A 24,167-nucleotide genomic window follows, 5' to 3' on the forward strand; every position below is an offset into this window, starting at 1 on the left:
CGCATCCCTATAAACTTCCTTTTAATGGAGAAGAAAAGAAAAAAGGGGGGAAGGAGGAAAAAAAAAGAGAAGTTAATGGATTGGGCCAAGAGGACGAAAACAAATGCAGCGACCTATATTTTCTTTCCATCCAAGTGAGAGACAACGCTCGACGAAGTGAGCCGGGTTGGGCTATATTCCCCACGAAATCGTTTGTTACTGACAGTCTGTTGTGCAAAGTTATGGCTTGTAGATCTGCATTGCCCAGGGCGAGTCATGAAAGAGCCTCCGGCGCTCTATAATTTAAAATTCAGCTCCGCTCCATCAGGTAGCCTTCGGCTGGGAAGCCACTGGGTTTGTTTATCGACTTTTGCAGTCACCGACCCTCACACCTCTTCAAGCATAGCAAAACAATAAAAACAAGAAGAACTGCCTCTTTTCAAGAGGTTGGGAGAAAAGAGAGGATCGGGGAACCGATGGCATGTTTCTGCATTTCAGAATCTGCATCCCGCATATACCGTATTTTTCAGAGTATAAGACGCACCTTTTCCCCCCTAAAAGGGGGTGGAAAATTTAGGTGTGTCTTATACACCGAATGTAGCCTCACCCACTCACTGGTCCCCATCCTTTGGCCTCTGCCTCCCAGCAGTTACCTCCTTGCAGCAAGCAGCAAGAAGAAACAGCTCCTTTCAGCTTCAGCACAGCCTAATTAGCACATGGCCTCCCGACTCTCAGCTGTTTTGCTCTGAGCTGTTTTGCGTGAGCCTCTGCTGCTTGCTCCAAGGAGGTAAATTGCTGGAGGTAAAATGCTCAAAATGCGTTTTTGAGATTTGATGGCTAATAACTTTTTTTGGGGGGGGGGAGTTTTAAAATAATCCTATTCTACTGCTGGGAATAGCCCAGACCTTAACCCAATTGAAAATCTATGGAGCCGACTAAAGAAACTTGTTAGTCAAAAGTGACCCAGCAATAAAACCCAGTTAATAGAAGCCAACATTCAATCTTGGTTTCACATTAGAACAGCTGCAGAACTAAAAGACTTGGTTCACTCTATGGGAAGACGTTGGAAGGCCCTCATTCAAGCTTAAGGTTACTCAACTAAGGATTAACTGACGTGGTGATAATTTTTGTTTATCTTGTTTTTTCTACATGTTTCACTTTTCTTCTTCACAATGTAACTGCTATTCTAATAGCAAATCCTTCATAAAAGTTATTGCGTTACATTCTTGATTAAATTATCTTTCCGTTGATATATAATTTTATGGTACTACTCCCAAAAAAAAGTGGAGCTTTTTTTTATTAGCTAGTTTTAGAAAATACACTTTTCCCAAAAGGTTTCCACAATTTTGGCCACTACTGTATGAGTACCGCTTTATGAAACTCTAATAAAACCACACCTGGAATACTGCAACTGATTTTGGTCACCATACTACACAAAAGATGTTGAGACTTTGGAAAAAGTTCAGAGAAGAGCAAAGGAGATGGGAGATTAAAACATATGAAGAACAGCTGCAGGATTTGGGTCTAGCTAGTCTAAAGAAAAGAAGAATTAGGGGCGACATGATAGCAGTATTTCCGGTATTTGAGGGGCTGCCACAAAGAAGAGGGGATCAAATTATTCTCCAAAGCACCTGAAAGCAGGACAAGAAACAATGGTTGGAAATTAACCAAAGACAGAAGCAATCTAGAACTAAGGAGAAATTTCCTGACAGTGACAATAATTGGAACAACTTGCCTCCAGAAGTTGTGAAGGCTCCAACACTGGAAGTTTTAAAGAAGAGATTGGAGAACTATTTGTCTGACATGGTATAGGGTTTCCTGCATCAGTAGAGGGTTGGATTAGGTCTCTTCTCTTCTCTTCTCTTCTCTTCTCTTCTCTTCTCTTCTCTTCTCTTCTCTTCTCTTCTCTTCTCTTCTCTTGTCTTGTCTTGTCTTGTCTTCCCTTCCCTTCCCTTCCCTTCCCTTCCCTTCCCTTCCCTTCCCTTCCCTTCCCTTCCCTTCCCTTCCATTCTATTCTATTCTATTCTATTCTATTCTATTCTATTCTGGGGTGAAATCCAGCAGGTTCTGACAGGTTCTGGAGAACCGGTAGCAGAAAATTTTAGTTGTTTGGAGAGCCAGCAAATCTCCGAACTGGCCCCAGAGTGGGGTGGGAATGGAGATTTTGCAATATCTTTCCTCCACGAATAGTGAGGGAATGGAGATTTTGCAGTAACCTTTCCCTGCCATGCCCACCAAGTCACGCCCACCAAGCCATGCCCACAGAACCAGTAGTAAAAAAATTTGGATTTCACCACTGATTCTATTCTATTCTATTCTATTCTATTCTATTCTATTCTATTCTATTCTATTCTATTCTATTCTATTCTATTCTATTCTACTCTACTCTACTCTACTCTACTCTACTCTACTCTACTCTACTCTACTCTACTCCACTCCACTCCACTCCACTCCACTCCACTCCACTCCACTCCACTCCACTCCATTCCATTCCATTCTTCATTCCAATACATTCTATTCTATTCTATTCTATTCTATTCTATTCTATTCTATTCTATTCTATTCTATTCTATTCTATTCTATTCTATTCTATTCTATTCTAAAACAGAATACCTTCTATTCAAGATGTACTTTCCAGAGCCCATCCATTGCATCCAGTATAATTTAGTTTTTACATCTACTCATGGTTAGCGGGTGAGTTAAAAATATATTAAATCGATAGGCTACGTCCAGATGGTTCTTTACGGTAGCACAGCACGCTAAGGTTTTATGGCATGTTTTAAAAGCTGTCTTTATTAAGCATCTACAGGAATCGAGTGGTACCCATTTCTGCTTGGTCTGCAGATGGAGGGTTTAGTTCTCAGCATCTCTCTTTAGCAGGATCAAGCAGGCCTTGAGGAGAAAAAGAGAAATCTTGGAAAGCGTAGGACGGAGGAGGAGAGAATATTGAACTGGCAATGCAAACTCTTAAGCCAATAGAAGGAAACGGCCTGATGTTTTCAAGCCAATTTAAGTCGAATTATTATTGCCTATGTTTTCAGGCAGGAATGCTTTCGAGTTCAGCTACCTGATAAAACTTTTATAAAATGTATGATTGCCACGAGCTTCCCAGCTTTAAATATCCGTATGCAATGTATAATGCATACCAGCTTTGCGAAGGTCATAGAAAAGCAATTCTTTAAAGTAGCTTCACAAAACCACATACCTCGCGCTGCAAAAAGAAGTCTCTTCACAAGGCAAAATGGGACACTCCTGCAGATTCACAAAACTCCTGCCATTCACACAGGTTGCTAAGGCAAAAACAAGATTGCTTTGATCTGGGCCCTCCTGGTTCACCTGGCAAGTTTCTGCATGCCTCGCCGAGTAGAGTTTATTCGGCGTCACCCAAACTCTACCGCAGATCAGAGGTGATATTTAGCAGGTTCTGACCAGTTCTGGAGAACTGGTAGCGGAAATTTTGAGTAGTTCGGAGAACTGGTAGCGGAAATTTTGAGTAGTTCGGAGAACTGGTAGCGGAAATTTTGAGTAGTTCGGAGAACTGCTAGTGGAAATTTTGAGTAGTTCGGAGAACTGGTAGCGGAAATTTTGAGTAGTTCGGAGAACTGGTAGCGGAAATTTTGAGTAGTTCGGAGAACTGCTAGCGGAAATTTTGAGTAGTTCGGAGAACTGGTAGCGGAAATTTTGAGTAGTTCGGAGAACTGGTAGCGGAAATTTTGAGTAGTTCGGAGAACTGGTAGCGGAAATTTTGAGTAGTTCGGAGAACTGGTAGCGGAAATTTTGAGTAGTTCGGAGAACTGGTAGCGGAAATTTTGAGTAGTTCGGAGAACTGGTAGCGGAAATTTTGAGTAGTTCGGAGAACTGGTAGCGGAAATTTTGAGTAGTTCGGAGAACTGGTAGCGGAAATTTTGAGTAGTTCGGAGAACTGGTAGCGGAAATTTTGAGTAGTTCGGAGAACTGGTAGCGGAAATTTTGAGTAGTTCGGAGAACTGGTAGCGGAAATTTTGAGTAGTTCGGAGAACTGGTAGTGGAAATTTTGAGTAGTTCGGAGAACTGGTAGCGGAAATTTTGAGTAGTTCGGAGAACTGCTAGCGGAAATTTTGAGTAGTTCGGAGAACCGGTAAATACCACCTCTGGCTGGCCCCGTCCCCATCTATTCTCTGCCTCCCAAGTCCCAGCCGATCGGGAAGAAATGGAGATTTTACAGTAACCTTCCCCTGCCACGCCCACCAAGCCATGCCATGCCCACCAAGCCCCACGCCCACAGAACCGGTAGTAAAAATTTTTGAAACCCACCCCTGCCGCAGATGCATCGTTTCATTTTTAAAAAATGGGAACAAATTGGTTCGGTATCAATCCATTTAGGAAACAAACAATCAAACAAAAAAGTAACAACTCAGTTTACAGCATTGTTTTATCCTCAGTTCAAGTTCATCCTGTCCCCATGAATTTGGCACATACAGTCCAAAAGCTTCATCATGACCAAAACGTGCCATAAACCATACCTTCTTTGCCACCCATTCATTTGTTCCTCTACCGCCTAATCTGCCACCCATATTTTGTCAACGGTAGAGGGGACCAAATGCCAGAAACACAACCCAATCTCTCCCTTTAGGGTATTCTAGCTCCTCTCTGCTCTCCTTCGAGTTACCCTAAAGTCACATGTCTTCTCCTGGCCTGCTCAACAGTCAATCTTGATATGTATTTACACTCTAAAATTATCCCATCTCTCAGTTGCCATGGCGATGTATAAAGTAGAACAGTGCTTAAGAGCTGGGGTGGTACAATGTCCAGCCAGCACTGAGCTTCACAACGTCAGCAATTGTCTTCACTGGCAGATGCAACCACAGCTTCCGAGCTGTTCCAAGAAATTTCTGGCTGCTTCCTCGGTGGAGGACAGAATATTTGAACTATGCATTGGGATTCTTTTTTTTTTTTCCTGAGCTCGTAAAATACTCCGTTGCTTCAGCTATGGTCAAAAGCACAACTGTGTCAGTGATCTAAGGTTCCCCTGACCAGTTCAGTTTCTAAAAATTGAGGGGGAAAGAATTCTCGTTTTTTAGAAGAATGCTGACCATGTAATTCTGCAAATTATGAGGCCACCTCCAAGATCTCAACCAATGGAGAACCTCATATGTCTTGTCACAAAGCCCAGAAAACCATTTTCCATTAATGTATCACATCAATATAAGCCTGTTGAACCTACAACCCATTGGATGCTACACAACTACAGTTTCCAATAGACCTAGCTAATATAGCCAGGAGGGAGGGGTTCTGGGAATTGTAGTTTAGCAGAGTCTGGAGAACCAAGGGCAGGGGTGAAATCCAGCAGGTTCTAACAGGTTCTGGAGAACCGGTAGCGGAAATTTTAAGTAGTTTGGAGAACCGGTAGCGGAAATTTTGAGTAGTTTGGAGAACAGGCAAATGCCACCTCTGAGTGGGGTGGGAATGGTGATTTGGCAGTATCCTTCCCCTGGAGTGGGGTGGGAATGGGGATTTGGCAGTATCCTTCCCCTGCCACGCCCACCAAGCCACATCACGCCCACCAAGCCACGCCCACAGAACCGGTAGTAAAAAAAATTGGATTTCACCACTGACCAAAGGTTCTCTTCCTCTCAATTCAAGTCAATTCAAAACTGAATCTTCTTGAGAACAAGAGGGGCTGATTTCCTGACAAGCTTTACACCCCCTCCCCTTACTTCTTCCTGTAAAACTAACTCAATCCTCAAGCATGGCAGTGCCAACATCTCTTCCTGGACCTCTGGATCAAATCACAGACAAGAATGAGGAACACTCACTGAGTTCAAAGCACTAAAGAGTTTGTTATTGCTACTAATACATCAGAAGTTGCAATGGATGGCTGTGAAAGTTGGACCATAAGGAACGCTGAGCGCCAAAGAATGGAGGCCTTTGAATGATGGTGCTGGAGAAGACTCCTACGAGTCCCTTGGACTGCAAGGCAATCAAACTGGTCAGTCCTGGAGGAGATCAGCCCTGACTGCTCTTTAGAAGGCCAGATCTTGAAGATGAAACTCAAATACTTTAGCCACCTAATGAGAAGGAAGGACTCCCTGGAGAAGAGCCTAATGCTGGGAACGATTGAGGGCAAAAGAAGAAGGGGACGGCAGAGAACGAGATGGCTGGATGGAGTCACTGAAGCAGTCGGTATGAGTTTAAATGGACTCCAGGGGATGGTAAAGGACAGGAAGGCTTGGAGGAATGTTGTCCATGGGGTCGCGATGGGTCGGACACGACTTCGCAACTCACAACAACAACATCAGAATCTGGTCGATTAACAGTGAAAGCTAAATTGGCGCCAGGTAAGAGTCAATGGAATTCATGGAGAGCTGGACTTAAATCTCTTGTGGGAATGCAAAGATTCTAAACTGATGACAAGTTTAACCCCACCTTCCAGCTCAGCCTGCACATTTCCTACATACAACCCTATTGTGGTTTTGCTTGGGTGAACACAGCCTTTATCGTTGGTAAACCATTGCAACAGAATGCAAGAAAGAAGATGATGAATAAAGATCATTGCATTATTCCCGTTCTTTGGTCAGCCACCCCTGCAATGGGCAGGCTGACCAGCTCAGCTGCTCCGATATCAACTTGTTCTTCGGATAGTTTACCCACAAATGCTTCCCCCCCCCCCCCGAGTCAGCAAAGTATGAAACAACTAATGCATTAAGACGATAGCAAATGATTAGTATAATGAAAACACTGGCTGTTTTTAATTAATGCCTCATCTTTAAATGCAAAAAAGGAAGGATGACAGCATAAACGACAAATCCTTTTAAGCACTTCTGGTATGCATTTTTTAGAAGTTGTCGGGTTTTTGCTTTTGGTTACGAAGTCCTTTTAGCTCCACTACTTAAGGGTAATTTAGCTAATAACTGATGCTTCTCGTGGTACCCATCTCTACATGACAGATTTAACATAGTACTTTGTGTCAGACAACTTTGGGGGAATTCTCCTTCACTACGTGGACTGAGAACTGGTAGAAAACATCCAGGATAAATTTTGGGGAAGGGGCATTGGCTAACTGCTTTCATTCAGGCAGGGGCTCTGATAATATAGAGCCTGTGATAGCAAAGGATGTTTAATATCCATATTTATTTATTTATTTTTTGCTTTAATTTATATGCCGCCCTTCTCCGGGGACTCAGGGTGGCTTACAATGTGTTAAGCAATAGCCTTCATACTTTTGTATATTTTATACAAAGTCAGCTTATTGCCCCCACAATCTGGGTCCTCATTTCACCTACCTTTGAAAGGATGGAAGGCTGAGTCAACCTTGAGCCTGGTGAGATTTGAACTTGCAGTAATTGCAAGCAGCAGATGTTAATAACAGTGCTTTAGTCCACTGTACTACAGGCTCTTTCAAGTAGGACATCCACTAGAGGAGAATCTCTGTAGCTCAGGGTTGAACTATGGAGTCCTTGGTGCTCTCTGAGTTTGGTGGTTTTCTTGTAGACATTTCATTACCTTACTAGGTAACCTCAGCAGGGAAAAAACATTCCCTCCCGATCAGGTGGGACTTGGGAGGCAGAGAATAGAAGGGGGCGGGGCCAGTCAGAATTTTTACTACCGGTTCTCCGAACTACTCAAAATTCCTGCTACCGGTTCTCCAGAACTGGTCAAAACCTGCTGAAACCCACCTCCGGCTGACTCGCTGCAGTTGTTAAGTTAGTAGGACAAGTTGTTCAGTGGTTTCCCCATTGATTTTGCTTGCCAGAAGGTTGCAAAACGGGGATCAGATGAGCTATGCTCAGATGCCACTTTGAGACGTCTTTGCTAATCGTGAGAGCAGCAGGCCACCAAAAAAGCTGGAAGGCAGGAGAGTCATGAAAAGAACAACGGTCCAACATGCAAATCAGTTAACAGCTGGGAGGTTTTGTTCTGAGCAAACTACGGGCCAAGCTAACCAAATCTTCTCCTCCTTACAGAAGGTCAGGGATTTGATCATCGAAAGCCTTAGTGATGTTTGACGAGAAGAACCGAGATTGAAATTAACCGTGGTAAGAGCTGAAACCTAAGTTTGGGGGTTCTCAAACCTTGGGACCCCATTATCGTTATGAAACCCATTCTTGGAAGGGAGCAAGCCGAAACTACACTGTTTAACAGATGCCCTCCTTGGGAGGCAAAATAGAAACTGAAAGGGCAGATGGCAGCGATGAGTGGAAACTGGCAAGCAAGGCAACGAAGCAAGTCGACGTGACTTCGTTTTACAAAATCAAGGTTTGAGATTCTACAGACTCAAAATACCTAGAAATAGGCCCAAAATTCATGGTGTGTTGGCCTGATGGCCTAATGAACTCATTCGCTGACCGGAAGCGATGGATTTCCTGTCATTAGTTATGACTTGAAGATCTTCTCTGGATCTCCCTACATTAGAAGTCTAATGGATAATGGATCGAGCAAGAAATTTGGTGCAGTTGTCTTCTTGGAAAAGCCAACTCTGGGATATTGTTTGGACTTTTCCGCTCCTCTTTAACCGAAAACCAAAACGCTACTTTTCAAAACAGGAATTCCTCGATGTCATTTCAAAAATGGAATTTAGCCTGTTTTTTGCTGTCCCCAGCCTCCAGAGCCTTTCTAGAAGTCTGGGAAAGGTGAAAACGGCTTCCCCTCCCCCCGGAGACCCTTCGGAGGCCAGAAACAACCCATTTATCAACTTCCTGTGGGACCAGAAGTTGGCAAACAGGCTGTTTTTGGTCTCCGGAGGGCCTCCAGGTGGGTAGGGAAGGCTGTTTTTGCCCTCCCCAGACTCCTAGAAAGGCTCTGGAGGCTGGGGACAGCAAAAAACGGGCCTACCATGCCATCTCATGCCAGGAGCATGGGGGGGTTGTCACATGTGCATGCATGGGGGCAGGGCGCATACAATTATGGATGTGGGCACGCGCCCACGTGACCTCCCCAACCCCCCACTCCTGGCACGTGACAGCAAAAAGGTTAGCCATTACTGGTATAGGGTCTCCTGCTTCTACAGGAGGTTGGACTAGAAAACCTCTAAGGATCCTTCCAGATCTGTTATTCTATATTCTATTCAACTATGCACCAAAGACAAATTCCTTGTGTGTCCAATCACACTTGGCCAACAAAGAATCCTATTCTGTTCTATTCAACTCCTGACAAATTCCTCTTTCACAAAAAAAACCAGGATGCCACCTTCAGAAACATGATATCAAGTATCATTTCAAAGATAGAATTTGACTGCTCGATGCATAACAATGTTGTTAGCTCTTGTTCTATCTGCTCTTTTTGTGGTTGCTGTTGTCGCTGCGCAAGGATGTTCACACTGGGAAGTGATGCAGGCATTAAAAACACAAAATGCAGACCCCAAATGGAGATTTCATGGCATTTCCTCGGTGGGTGAAATTTCCTCCTGATAGTGATTTAATCTCGTCCCTCACCAGCCACATAAAACTCGGTGGTGTCTTACTGCTTTATTAGCGTCTGGATGAAATGCAAGTTTCTTCTTCGTCAACTGGGTTTAATTGCACAGATTTGTTTTTATATGAAAAAAGAAGGGGGAAAAAACCTACAGGAAACTATGAAACACGGGTTAGTAAGAGAAAGGATAGGCGTGTGACAGTGCCATCCATCTATGCAATCTGATTAATCACCCCCACCCCGTGTCATTAAAGGATTAAAGCGAAACCATTTTCCTCCGACTGATCGTGTTTGGCAATTTTAGAATTATTTTATGATTCCCGATCAATGTAATTAATGAGAACGACAGTTAATTAGTTACACTGGTAGGTGGGCGAGACGAGAAACTGCTGAATAGCAGGCAGTGTCAGGTTTCATTTTTATTCTATGATAGATAGATAGATAGATAGATAGATAGATAGATAGATAGATAGATAGATAGATAGATAGACAGACAGACAGACAGACAGACAGACAGACAGACAGACAGACAGACAGACAGACAGATGATAGAGATATAGAGATGGATGGATGGATGGATTTATGGATGGATGATATAGATAAAGAGAGATAGAGATAGAGATAGAGATAGAGATAGAGATAGAGATAGAGATAGATAGATAGATAGATAGATAGATAGATAGAGATAGATAGATAGATAGATAGATAGATAGATAGATAGATAGATAGATAGATAGATAGATAGATGATATATAGAGATGGATGGATGGATGGATGGATGATATAGATATAGATATATATAGAGAGAGAGAGAGAGGGAGGGGGAGGGAGAGAGAGACAGATGATAGAGATATAGAGATGGCTGGATGGATGATATAGAGATAGACAGAGATAGATAGAGATAGTTAATAGATAGATAGATAGATAGATAGATAGATAGATAGATAGATAGATAGATAATATGGATGGATGGATGGATGGATGATATAGATATATAGGGATAGAGATGATAGAGAGAGAGAGACAGACAGACAGACAGACAGACAGACACAGACAGACAGACAGACAGATGATAAATATATATAGATAGGTGGATGGATGGATGGATGGATGATAGAGATGGAGACGGAGACGGAGACGGAGATAGAGATAGAGATAAATAGATGATATAGAGATAGATAGATAGATAGATAGATAGATAGATAGATAGATAGATAGATAGATAGATAGATAGATAGAGAGGGGGGGATAGGGAGAGAGAGAGAGAGATCCTCCGTCTATCACCAACACCACTAAAGGAAACTGGGTAATTCTAGACGAGGTTCTTTTGCTAATAAAAAAATCCTTTGCCAAAGCCATCGGGAGATTTAAGGGGGTGGGGGAGGAAATCCAGTTGGGTTATAATTTCATTTTTGACTTAAAATAAAAGTTCCATCACCTCCCCCGGCTCTCTGCCAGCCCCCCTGTTTTAGGAAGCCAGTTCTGTTATTACTAAGTAACGGGAGTGTCACAAACAACACCTTGTCACCTGGCTCTTTCGAGTGTTTTTTTTTTTTCCTTCCCTCCTGGCACCTGAGAAGAAAAGCTTTTGAAGGGAAGACCCCCCCTTGGGAACAAGCTGGAGATAGATGCAAAGTGTTAACCGCTTTCTGATATTGTGTACCTAATTAGCAACACGAAGAATTTAATGGCGGTTATCAGTGTCGAGGGACTGACATGCCTGTCCCCAGGGAGGAGGGTGAAGGCAGGTTGAGCAAGAGGTTGGATTTCTTGTGGGTCTGGAAGGGTGGTAAGCTTTGCAGAGTTCTAGTCCTTTTCTCAAATGCTGTTGGTCACCTTGGACCTTTCTTCTCCCTCAGTGACGATTCTCCTTCTCCTTCTTGAAAAAATAGTGCCTTGTCCTCCTCTCCCTCTCTGTCTCCTTCCTTTCCTCCTCCTCCTCTCTTTCTCCTCCTCCTCCCTCTCCTCCTCCTCCTTCTTGAAAAAATAGTCCCCATGTCCTCCTCTCCGTCTCCTTCCTTTCCTCCTCTTCCTCTCTTTCTTCTTCTCCTCCTCCTCCCTCTCCTCCTCCTCCTTCTTGAAAAACAGTCCATTCTCCCCCTCCTCCCCCACTTCTTCTCCTCCCACTCTTCCCTTTTTCTTCCTCTCCTTCTCCTTCTCCTCCTTCTCCTCATTCTTGAAAAAAGCAGTCCATTTCCCTCCTCCTCTCCCTCTCTTACTCCTTCTCCTTCCTCTCCTTCTTCTCCTCCTTCTTGAAAAACAGTCCATTCTCCTCCTCTCCATCTCCTTTTCTCCTTCTCCTCCTTCTCCTCCTTCTTGAAAAACAGTACATTCTCCTCCTCCTCCTCTCCCTCTCTTTTTCTTTCTCTCCTTCTCCTCCTTCTCCTCCTCTCCTTCTCCTTCTCCCCCTCTCCTCCTTCTCCTTGAAAAAAACAGTCCATTTTCCTCCTCCTCCTCTCCCTCTCTTTTTCCTCCTCTCCTTCTCCTTCTTCTCCTCCTTCTTGAAAAACAATCCACTCTCCTCCTCCTCCTCTCTCATTCTCTTTCTCCTTCTCCTCCCTCTCCTCCTCCTCTCCTCCTTCTTGAAAAAAAAACAGTCCATTTTTCTCCTCCTCCTCCTCCCCCTCTTTCTATGGTCAATGTCTGATCTAAAGTTGCATTCTGTTCCGCAATGGTCAGCCTGGCCAACTGATTCTAGGAACTCCACCAACAGAACCCGATGGCAGCCGTTTTCCTCCCTGGGAGTCAAACCCTATTCTCAACATGGTGGCCTGCCCAGTGAATGATTGAAACCATATGTCATCCACCAGACGAGTCTCCTGACCTCCAAAGGTTCTACCGTTGGGGAAAAAAAAAAAAAAGAAACTAGCTTTCCTTTCCCTGAATTCTTGCAGGATTGCACAAGTTACATCTGATGAGAAAGAGTCGTGTGTAGAGACTCTTTGTGTAATAGCCCAGCTGTTGTGCTGGGGGTACATAAGGGTCGTTTTCTTGCAGGGAAGGATTCTGAGATTCTGAACTCTCTTTTTGCCCACCCAGGTTGACAATTGGCTCTTTTCAACTGGAAGGATTTGAAAGGCATCTTCTGGGCTTCAAACGTTGCTGGCTTGCAATCCCAGCTTGTTGCTTGGCTATGTAAGAGCTTCTTGGCTTGGTCTCTTGGCTCAGACTCAAGGGCAGTTTTCAGTTCAGCTACAAACACACACACACAAAAATACCGGTAAAAACTTCCCTGGAGCTCTGCAAAGGGCAGTTGTGTGAGCTGCAGGGCACAATCTGGTGGTTTACAAGTGGGTTACAAAACATACGATGAACGGTTGCAGGAACTGGGCATGGCTACTCTAGTGAAGAGAAGGACCAGGACAGACAGGATAGTAGCCTTCCAATATTTGAGGGGCTGCCCCAGAGAGGAAGGGGTCAAGCTATTTTCCAAAGCACCCGAAAGCCAGATAAGGAATAATGCATGGAAACTGATCGAGGAGAGATTCAACCTGTAAATAAGGAGACATTTTCTGACAGTGAGAACCATCAACCGATGGAACAGAAGTTGCCTTCAGAAGTTCTGAGAGCTTCATCGCTGGAAGCTTTCAAGAAGAGACTGGACTGCCCTCTGTCAGAAATGGTGTAGGGTCTCCTGCTTGGGCGGAGACCCCCAAGGTCCCTTCCAATCCCCAAGGACTCTTCCAACACTGTTAATCTGTTACAAGTTGTGTAGGGTAAGCTTCATCTTGGAATATGGATTGGTAGGAAAAAGCATCTTTTTCTCGCTTAACCTGCTTTAAATCAGTGGTCAAGGTGAGGCAGTCCAGTGACACCAAAGCCATGAAAATCTCTCACATAAAAGGACAACAGCGTGGCTGTGTTGATTTAACTATTTAAATAAAGGTTTGGTTCACAAATATTTAACTCCGTGGCTATGTTTATTGACACATGGGTTGGCTGAATCCTTAGTAGCCTTTGAAAATCCTGCTAAGCCCTGAATGATGGATTCTCACTTCATGCTGAAGCACAGACCAAAAAGAGAGAGACACACACAGAGAGAAAACATTTTGGGGTTTAGCAGCATGCATGTATCCAGCCCATGTGATTTATAGGATTGCAAATAGTTTTAGCTTGACATCGCGTTTGGCCAGGCCTGAGCTAAACCATGAGACATCAGGCCTAATGCAGCTTCTCGGTTGTGGTCCATCACTTTTTGTAACCTCTTTGGATTTTGCTGTTGCTTGTAGGCCAGCAGTAAAATAAGGAGGTGATTATACTCATAATGGGCCATGATCCATGGAGGGTGGACCTTCAACCTGGCAGACGTCATGGCTTTATGATCATCAGAAGAGCTTTTATTGCAAAGTTCAAGTATTGCTCTGAGCTACTTTAAATGCTTAGAGAAAGCATTCCATTCCTTCTTTTCTGGGCTGTCTCTCTCCTTCCTTCCTTCCTTCCTTCCTTCCTTCCTTCCTTCCTTCCCTTCCCTTCCCTTCCCTTCCCTTCATCTCTCCTTCCCCTTCCTTCCTTCCTTCTGTCCCTCCCTCCCTCCCTCCCCCTCCTTCCTTTCTTCCCTCTCTCCTTCTCTCCCTCTCCTTCTTTCCTTTCTTTCTTCCCCCCTCCTTCCTTCCCCTTCCTTCCATCCATCTCTCCTTCCTTCTCTCCTTTCCTTCCTTCTTTCTCCTTCCTTCCATCCATCCATCTGTCCTTCCTTCTCTCCTTCCCTCCCTTCCTCCCCGTCCTTCCTTCCTTCCCTCTCTCCTTCCCTCCCTCTCCTTCTTTCCTTCCTTCCTTCCCTCCCTCCCTCTCTCCTTCCCTCCCTCCCTTCCTTCCTTCTCTGTAGACTTTAAAGCCAGAATCTGTTGTGGCCTACCAGCAGCCAGAAGATCTGGCAGCAGATTCGGACAGTGAGGAGGTTGGGGAGGAGCATGGGCCAGTCCTGGAGTCTGGGGAAGGCTCGGACGAGGGCTCTGCGTCGGAGGCAGAGAGGGAGCCAGGGCCGTCCGATAGTTATCAGCTGCCTTCGGAGTCAGACATCAGTGAGGCAGAGGAACAGCTGGAGCCTGTTCCCAGTGTGCGCATGCGCAGAGTTACCAGACAAAGGGAACAGCTAAAGAGCAAGGGTCGACTTGGGAGTAAGGCCACAGGTGGACGATGAATGGCCCCTCCCAGAGGGAATAAAAGAGGAGCGACAGGGGAGTGGAGTTTGCAGGAGACAATTAGTTCATTCCTACATTCTTGCCAAGTATTGCGGCGTCTGAAAGATATCAGCCTGGCCACTCTCCAAGCCTGATAAAGGTCGGTAATTGTGAACTATCTGGAAAGACTGTGGGAGAGGAAAGACTTGGCTGGAGAGGAATTCACTGTAAATTAAATAAAAGGAGTTTATCAGGACGAGGACTCAGCTTCGTGCTGTTGGGGAAGCCTAGGCCAGAACAGAATCATCCCTCCGATCTCAGGATCCGTGAAAACAGAACTGAGCTGAACTCATTAAGGGTCATTTAGTCAACCACCGAGCTGGGACAACCTGTCTTCAACCAGGCTGTCAAAGATACGTTTAACACAGGCTAGTTTAATGATTGTTTAGTTTAAGAACAGGGGTGTTTAAGAGATATATTTACGGGAGTGGAGGAAATGGATAGAGTCAAATAAATGTTAAATTAGGATTTATTATATAGCTTTATAGGGGAAGGCTGCTTTGAAATCTTATATTAATATACACAAAAGATTAAATGTTAAATTAGGATTTATTATATAGTCTTAAAGTGGAAGGTTGTTTTGAAATGTTATATTAATATATAGATATATGTATGGGGGAGGAGAAAAAGGGCAGATTATTGCTAAATTGGGATAATATTACTATGCTAAATTAGAAGTTATTATACAATGTTATAGGAGAACGTTATTTTGAAATGTATGGTAAAAGGGGGATGTAATAATATTATTAGAAAGAAAGGGTCAGTATTTGGGGGATGGAGTAAGGGGATGGTAAAATATTATATTATATAATCTGTTATGAATTAGGATTTTACTTTGAAGAAGTCACAGGGGGGTGGGTGGTGAGGGGGGGTTAGGGAGGAAGGGAGAGAAAAAAGGGGGGAAAATTTGTATTTGAAAAACTTTTTCAATAATAATAAAAAAATACGTTTAACAAAAAGGGACTGCGAGTCCTCCTTTCTGTCTTGTGGGGACCATCATCCCTTGACGGTGGGCCGGTAAAGACGACTGAGAAGCCTTTTTTTTTTTTTTTTAATTTGATTTATATGCCGCCCTTCTCCGAAGACTCAGGGCAGCTTACAATGTGCTAAGCAATAGCCTTCATCCTTTTGTATATTTATACAAAGTCAGCTTTTCTTTCTTTCTTTCTTTCTTTCTTTCTTTCTTTCTTTCTTTCTTTCCTTCCTTCCTTCCTTCCTTCCTTTCTTCTTTCTCTTTCTTTTCTTTTTTTTTTTAATTTGATTTATATGCCGCCCTTCTCCGGAGACTCAGGGCGGCTTACAATGCGTTAAGCAATAGCCTTCATCCTTTTGTATATTTATACAAAGTCAGCTTTTCTTTCTTTCTTTCTTTCTTTCTTTCTTTCTTTCTTTCTTTCTTTCTTTCTTTCCTTCCTTCCTTCCTTCCTTCCTTCCTTCCTTCCTTTCTTCTTTCTCTTTCTTTTCTTTTTTTTTAAAATTTGATTTATATGCCGCCCTTCTCCGGAGACTCAGGGCGGCTTACAATGCGTTAAGCAATAGCCTTCATACTTTTGTATATTTATACAAAGTCAGCATATTGCCCCCACAAACTGGGTCCTCAATTTACCCACCTTAGAAAGGATGGAAGGCTGAGTCGACCTTTTTGGGCTTTTCTTTTCCTGGGATGGTGCCATGCGTCGTTTATCGGAAACATGCTGACCCACATAGGGCGCGAAGGAAAGCACTTGGCCACCAGGGTTAAACAAGAAAGACTTCTCCCCCAGCAGCTCTGTCAACCGTTCCTGAGGCAATGTGGCAAAAGAAAAAAACACAACCCGTTCCTGTTTGTTGTGAGTAAAGAACCTCCTGCTGTGACCAAGCTCCCAATCAATTTGGAGACATGGCAGGTCAGGTCTGTAGATACGAACAACATTGTTTGCAGAAAGATTTCCAGTTATTAGAGCCAAGCAGGGAGGTGAAAAGGAGCTCCTTCCCCTCAGAAATAGGCCAAGATGTTAGCAAGAAAGGAGGCCAAGGAAGAGGAAGGACTTTAACCTGATCTGGAGTCTGTTTTCACCAGGGAATCAGACCGGTTAAAGATAAAAGGTAAAGGTTCCCCTCACACATATGTGCCAGTCGTTCCTAACTCTAGGGGGCAGTGCGCATCTCTGGTTCAAAGCCGAAGAGCCAGCGCTCTCCGAAGATGTCTCCGTGGTCATGTGGCCGGCATGACTAAATGCCAAAGGCGCACGGAAAGCTGTTACCTTCCCACCAAAGGTGGTCCTTATTTTTCTACTTGAATTTTTTACCTGCTTTCATAAACTGCTAGGTTGGCAGAAGCTGGGACAAGTCACGGGAGCTCACCCCCCATTAAGCGGCACTAGGGATTCGAACCGCTGAACGGTCGGCCTTTCGATCGACAAGCTCAGCGTCTTAGCCACTGAGCCACCGCGTCCCTCCTTCAGACTGATTATTTGATGATAGACAGCTTGGAAGGAATGTCTGTGGAGATTCTCCATCATCCAGGTCAAAGGTGTTTTTTTTCCAAAAAGGCAAACTGGACTTTACTTGGTTGTTTGTTTGTTTTTTGCTAGAAAATGTTTCGCTTCTCATTTGCGAAGCTTCCTCAGTTCTGAACTGAACCCTGAACTGAAGAAGCTTCTTGGATGAGAAGTGAAATGTTTTCAAAGAAAAAACAAAACAAAACAAAGTCTAGTTGCATTTTGGAGCTGCCTTCGGGAGCTCCAAAGAAAACACCTCCATAACTTACTGCTGGGATGCACCTAGTCTTTCAGGGAGAAGGGATAAACACAGAGTTAGCCTGGAGTTATTGCACAATCACAAAAAAGGCTAGGACTGACCCTTTGTAAGTTCCCTGCAGCCTTATCTAATTGTTGCTAAGAGTAGGTTGCCATACGGGAAGATTCCTGTATTATAGGCCAAACATAATAAAGTAGCTAGCCTGAACTTTGCAATATGTGCAGTGGTGGGTTGCTCCTGGTTCGGTAGTAAAAGCAGCGGGAGGTTCCCACGTCATCATGGGTGATCTGCGCTGCGTGCATGCACGCACACGTGAAGCGAGCACGCACACACACTCCCATTGCAAACCGATAGTAAAGGTAAGTAGAACCCACCCCCTGAATATGTGGGTCTTGTTATTCATGCCTGACACTTACTCAGCCATAGAACTACTACTGGGGATAACCGCTGAATAGAACAACTAACAGCAATGCTGTCTAAAGTCTTCCATGTTTGCTTACTTGGTGGCCAATGCCTTCCTTCCTTCATGCAAAAAAAAACAAAACCTAGATTAAAAACTGTCTCGGCGCTCCCCCAATTGGCAGCCTTAGGATGGTTGAATCTTCTTACAACACTCCCAGTGAGTTTGTTCACGTTTTATAAAAGAAAACCGTGTCGCGTGAGAAGTTTAGTGGGGGAGCAAAGAGAAAGGCGGGGAGAAGCAGAGAAGATCAAGGGTATCTGGAAGAGGACCACAGATGAAAACAGGCAGAGGAAGGAGAAACAAAATGGGGTGCCCATCTGATGTGCCCAAGAGGTCCTTGAAGCATGGTGTTGTCACTGCATGTAAAAGACTGACTGCCGCTGGCATGCTTAGCTCAGAAGCTGGTGGCTCCGATTTCCTATTTGTTGATACTGCTTGAGGAAACAAAAGACACGGAGCTGTCAAGCTGCTAATGATAGAGTAGAAACAGTTTGGCCTTCAGTCAAGCAGAGTCACTCATGCCGAAGGATAAGAACAGGTACAGTGTCTGCCTTTCAGATCCTAGGTGGACCTACTGGGGTCTCTTTGTGTCCCTTGGGTTCAGACACTTCAAAATAAACCAATCTAGGCCATTCGTAAAACGTTCCTGAAAAAGGACGTGGCCCAAATGTGGACAACTGGGAAGGACGATTAAAGGATAATGATGGTAATGAGAATGAAAGGACTTTGGAGGCGAATTACTCCCATGCTGATGATTAAAACACCAACCTCTGAAAAACAGGCTGAAACTGCCTGGTTTTCCCTATTACGAAGTTTGGAAATAGCTGTGTTTCTGATAGATAGAAAGAAAGGGAAGGGAAGGGAAGGGAAGGGAAGGGAGGGAGGGAGGGAGGGAGGGAGGGAGGGAGGGAGGAAGGAAGGAAGGAAGGAAGGAAGGAAGGAAGGAAGGAAGGAAGGAGGGAGGGAGGGAGGGAAGGAGGAAAGGAGGAAGAAAGGGAGGGAGGGAGGGAGGGAGGAAGGAAGGAAGGAAAGAAGGAAGGAAGGAAGGATGGAGGGAAGGAGGAAAGGAGGAAGAAAGGGAGGAAGGGAAGAAGGAAGGAAGGAAGGAAGGAAGGAAGGAAGGAAGGAAGGAAGGAAGGAAGGAAGGAAGGAAGGAAGGATGGATTTTTACACCTGGACATTTTCATCTTGTTTCTCCTCCTTTTCTTTTAGTTTTTTTTATTATTATTATTTGTTTTGAAGGATACTACGAAGCCAACATTATTTTGCTTGCATTACAGATGACAAAGATTCCCGATGAATCCGAAAACTTCCTCACCACCTGGCACATGCTTTCTCTATTATACTGATGACTTGTTTTGGCAAACCACACCAGAACAAGCGAAGGATTGTAGAACCGGGCTGCCTCTTCCCTTCCCTGCATTTATATCTCGCAGCTGTGCTCTGTTAATATATTTTTCACAGCTTTACTTTCTGTCTTCGGCGCGGTGTTAATAAGATTGGTAGTTAGAACATACCTGGTTCGGTTTGCATCATGACTTTGTATCATCGGCAAGAAGAATCTGGGGAACATTTTTCGCCAGCATAAATATGTGCCCTGGAGCTTTGCTATATTTTGCTTTATTTTTAGGATATTTTATTCTTGTTTTTGCAAAAGCACTAAATGACAAACATTCGCGGCTCTTCCGCGAAGCTCATGTGCTGGGTGCATCGCAGGACTTACCCACCTCACACCCGACACGGCGTTACCTGCACCAGAATGTATTTAGCACCATATTTCAAAGTTTTTGCAACACGCCAACATGCAAATTAAATTCTCCGGCTCCAAATGTCAACAGAGAAGTGATTTCCTGCCACCTGGAGCATCGTTTTCCTGAAGCAGGGAAAGTTACGCAGTCAATCTTATCTTATCTCCCTCCTTTCCCAAACGCAACACACATCATCCTCGACCACACGTGGCACCCCAACTCCCGTGGGGGGCTCCCGCGTCTTTTGTGATTCATATTCCAAACTCTCTGTTAACGGCTGCAGCTTGCTAAGATTGGAGTGGAGAGAAAGGTATATGAATGGAGACAGGTTCCTGTGTCAAAGCTGCCTGTTTAGTTAGAGAAACAAGAGTTCTGTCAGTTGTGTAGCAGTTTTTAATTTGGAAGAGTAAACCCCACTGCTATCAACAACCTTGAAAAGATGTCACATTATCACTTGAAAGAGCAAAAGGAAGTCGCTATATTACAGTGACAATCCTGGGCAGACTCCGGCAGGAAAATAGCTTAATGAAGCTTGGTGGGACTTGGTTCAGAACAGAACTTGTGAAGTAGGGAAACCTTACACATACACACACCATTATGGAAATCAGGCAGCGTTCGCCAAAGGAGGGAGTGTCCAATCTTGACAACTTCAGGACTTCGGCTTCCAGAATTCCAGGTTCCCACTGAATTTTATTAACATGGCATAAAGCTTTAGGCAGCTTTCTTTTCAAAACATGAATGCTTTCAGTAAGTGTGGGTGAGGTGATTTGGCGAGGTAGGCCAATCAAGGATGAAAAAAGGAACCAAAAGCATAAGATGGTGGCACTTTAGAGCAGAAAGTGGCAGGCAGTATAATAAGTGGCGTTCCAGCTAGAAGCTGTGAAGGGGTTGGAGAGTCCTCCAGATTGGTGAATCTGAAAACTTTTACAATCCTAAATCTCCCATCTGGGAATATTTTATTCACTAGATTGGCGTCTCTCAAGCTCAGCAACCTTAAACTGCGTGGACTTCAACTCCCAGCATGCTGGCTGGGGGAATTCTGGGAGTTGAAGTCCACAGGGCCAAGGTTGGACACGCCTGAGCTAAATTCTTGTAAAGGAAGAGAGAATAGGAGAACAGGACCTTGGAGAGCTCCTTCTTGTTTGCCTTGTAATTCTAACAGGATGTTGTCCCAGCTATGCTCTGAAGCATAAAGAAGCTTCATGTGAGGAACCACAGTCTGAGGTATGCACATCTACATCACCTTTACGGATGCAGTTGGGACTTTTAAAGGGGCTCATCCTAATTTTGGATCAGAGTTTTACGAGGCTGGAAAGCAACAACTTCTCCCAGTGTTTTATTTTATCTATTCATTTACTTACTGGATTGGTATCCCGCCTTTATTACTTTAAAAGTAAGTCAAGGTGGCGAACGTACATAACACTCCATCCTCCTCCTATTTTCCCAAGAACAACCCTGTGAGGTGGGTTGGACCAAGAGAGAAAGAGAGGGACTCACCCAAAATCAACCAGCTGACTTTTTGTGCCTAAGTTTGGACAAGAACTCACAATCTCTTGGTGATTGGCACAAAGTCGCCCAGCTGGCTTTCATGCCTAAGGCACCACTGGAACTCACAGTCTCCTGGTGATTGGCCTGAAGTCACCCAACCAGCTTTCATGCTTAAGGTGAGACTAGAACTCACTATCTCCTGGTGATTGGCCCAAAGTCACCCAGCCGGCTTTCCTGCCTAAGGCAAGACTACAGCTTCTTTCTTAAACACCTCTACAGTTAAGATCTGGCACAGTTGTTTGCAAACTCACAACTGCCTTTTCTTTTCTCTATACTTTGATTAATTTATTTGCATGCTAAGGATTTGGGTTCTATCTTTCTATTAGCTTCAATCTTCAAGCTGGCTGATCACAAGAAGGAAAAGGTGTACAGAACCAATTAAGAAGCTAGTGACCTTGGCTAAAAATAAACACACACTTCGGTGACTGCAAGCATTGTAATAACCACAACAATCTTCTTTTGTATTTATTTCCACGGGAAAATCTCATTTCCTGCTTCCTATCTCCTTCTCCAGAAGTTCCAGGTTTTTTTTTTTAAAAAAAATGACTATCACTGCCACATAATCCTGTGAACTGGACACTGTAGACATAAAATTGGGAATATCATAGATTTGCTCACTCATTAAGCAATAGCCCCTTTCCAGAGTTGGCTAAAGAAATACTTTTGCAAAAGCCAGATGCCAAACAGATAAGATGTCCAGTCTAGCCTTTGAATCTTGTATCCACTCTAGATATCAAATGATTGGGGAGGAGGGAAGATCCGAGAAGCCAATGAAGGAACAATCATCCAATAATTGTTATCTTTCAAATTTGTTGTTGTTGTTAGTTGCAAAGTCAAGCCCAACTCATCGCGACCCCATGGACAACGTTCCTTCAGGCCTTCCTGTCCTCTACCATCCTTGGGAGTCCATTTAAACTCACGCCTACTGCTTCAGGGACTCCATCCAGCCACCTCATTCTCTGCCATCCCCTTCTTCTTTTGCCCTCAATCTTTCCCAGCATTAGGCTCTTCTCCAGGGAGTCCTTCCTTCTCATTAGGTGGCCAAAGTATTTTGAGTTTCATCTTCAGGATCTGGCCTTCTAAAGAGCAGTCAGGGTTGATCTCCTCTAGGACTGACCGGTTGGATCGCCTTGCAGTCCAAGGGACTCACAGGAGTCTTCTCCAGCACCAGAGTTCAAAGGCCTCCATTCTTTGGCACTCAGCCTTCCTTATGGTCCAACTTTCACAGCCATACATTGCAACTGGGAAAACCATCGCCTTGACTATACACACTTTTGTTGGCAGGGTGATGTCTCTGCTTTTTACTATGCTGTCTAGTTTTGCCATAGCTTTCCTCCACAGGAGCAAGCATTTTTAATTTCTTGGCTGCAGTCCCCATCTGCGGTGATCTTGGAATCTTTTGAATTAAGGGCATATTATAACAACTAGCCAAACATTCACAAAAATGCCTTCTGTTTTCATAATTTTTCACAGTTAAAATGAGCTAAACTTATTAACCAAGTACAATAATCCCCACCTCAGCCATTTTAAACTGTGTAGACTTCAATTCCCAGAATTCCCCCAGTCAACATGCTGGGAGTTGAAGTCCATGCAGCTTAAGGTTGCTGAGGTTGAGAGACACCGATCTAGTGAATAAAATATTCTCGAATGGGAGATTTAGGATTTAAAAGCTTTCAGATTCACCAATCTGAAGGACTCCAACCACTTCACAGCTTCTAGTTGAAATACCACTTAAATACCGCCTGCCACTTTCTACTCTAAATTGCCACAATCTTTTTTTTTTTTTTGCTTTCGATTCATTTTCATCCATTCTCTGGCCATGAATGGCCCACCTCGCCAAATCATCTCACACACACTTAACGAAAAGCATTTATGTTTTTAAAAGGCTAGAGAAAGCTGCCTCAAGCGTCCTGCCATTTTAATAAAATTGCAATGAATGAATCTGTGCAAACATTTTCAATGCAAATGTCCATGGAGATCCTCAGTCATGCAGATCGTGGTTATCCCAACGGTGCTTTCTCAAAAGGGAACTGGGCTTTGTTTTTTCCTTGAAAACATTTCGCTTCTCATCCAAGGAGCTTCTTCTATTGTCTGTCTGTCTGTCTGTCTGTCTGTCTGTCTGTCTGTCTGACTTCTGTCTATCAGCCTGCCTGCCTCCTTGCCTGCCTGCTTGTCTGCCTGCTTGCCTATCTATCTATCTATCTATCTATCTATCTATCTATCTATCATCTATCTATCATGTCTTCTGCCTGCCTGCCTTCCTGCCTGCCTGCCTATCTACCTATCTATCTATCTATCTATCTATCATCTATCTATCTATCTATCTATCTATCATCTATCATCTATCTTCTATTTATCATCTGTCTATATCTATCCATCCATCCATCTATCTATCATCTACTATCTCTCTATCATTGTCTGTCTGTTTGTCTGTCTGTCTATCTATCCATTTATCTATCTATCTTCAGTACAGAAGAAGATTCTTGGATGAGAAGCAAAACATCTTCAAGGAAAAACCAAAGAAAGTCCAGTTGCCATTTGAAAAAAGGACCTTTGGGGTTTTCAACACAGAAAACATCGTCCAGGAGTGATCCTTTCTATAAAACCCCCCCAAATGTGTCTTCTCCAGGCCACTTTATCTGATACCTACAATGGTCCTGGCTTTCTAGAACACTGTCCCAACCAACTGGGTGTGTAATGGCATCGCTGCACCAACTAGTCAATTACATCTGGCATTCTAACACTGTCATTGACAGAAAAATATAGTCAATTTCTGTTCAGCCTAATGCTTCCAGAATTAACTTCCTTGCAGTCTGGGAAGCAAAAGAAATTTTTGTCAGATGGAAGATGGAGGGGGGGGGAAATAGTGGGTTAGCTCCTTGAGACGATAGATGGCACTTCACCAACCCAGCCTTAAATATTTTCCCCCTAGAAATTCAAAGCTCATTCCTTAAAACATTCAACATTCTGCATTCTGGCCGGAACAGGCATTGTTGGAGAATATACCATATTAGAAAGCTTTGAGTGATGCACGCTTTGAAAAAAATGTGGTTTTCAAGGAATTAAAACGAGCCCAGATGGAAGGAGAGAGAGAGAGAGAGAGAGAGAGAGAGAGAGAGA

At 43.9% G+C, this 24,167-nt stretch overlaps 1 protein-coding gene and 1 long non-coding RNA gene across 2 annotated transcripts in view; both read right to left on the reverse strand.

Annotated features, from left to right (window-relative positions):
- Positions 1-24,167, reverse strand: part of AFF2 (ALF transcription elongation factor 2) — a 287,858-nt gene that overhangs the window by 218,953 nt on the left and 44,738 nt on the right. The window lies entirely within an intron of this gene.
- On the reverse strand, positions 2,755-3,349 carry LOC117677972 (uncharacterized). Its single transcript, XR_004594872.3, has 2 exons — positions 3,185-3,349; positions 2,755-2,871 (listed from the first exon to the last, which is right to left on the reverse strand). It is a non-coding gene; the product is annotated as an uncharacterized LOC117677972 (long non-coding RNA).

The sequence above is a fragment of the Pantherophis guttatus genome, chromosome 12 (assembly GCF_059756535.1).
Source record: "Pantherophis guttatus breed Tessera chromosome 12, ASM5975653v1, whole genome shotgun sequence".
NCBI classification, from domain to species: Eukaryota; Metazoa; Chordata; class Lepidosauria; order Squamata; family Colubridae; genus Pantherophis; species Pantherophis guttatus.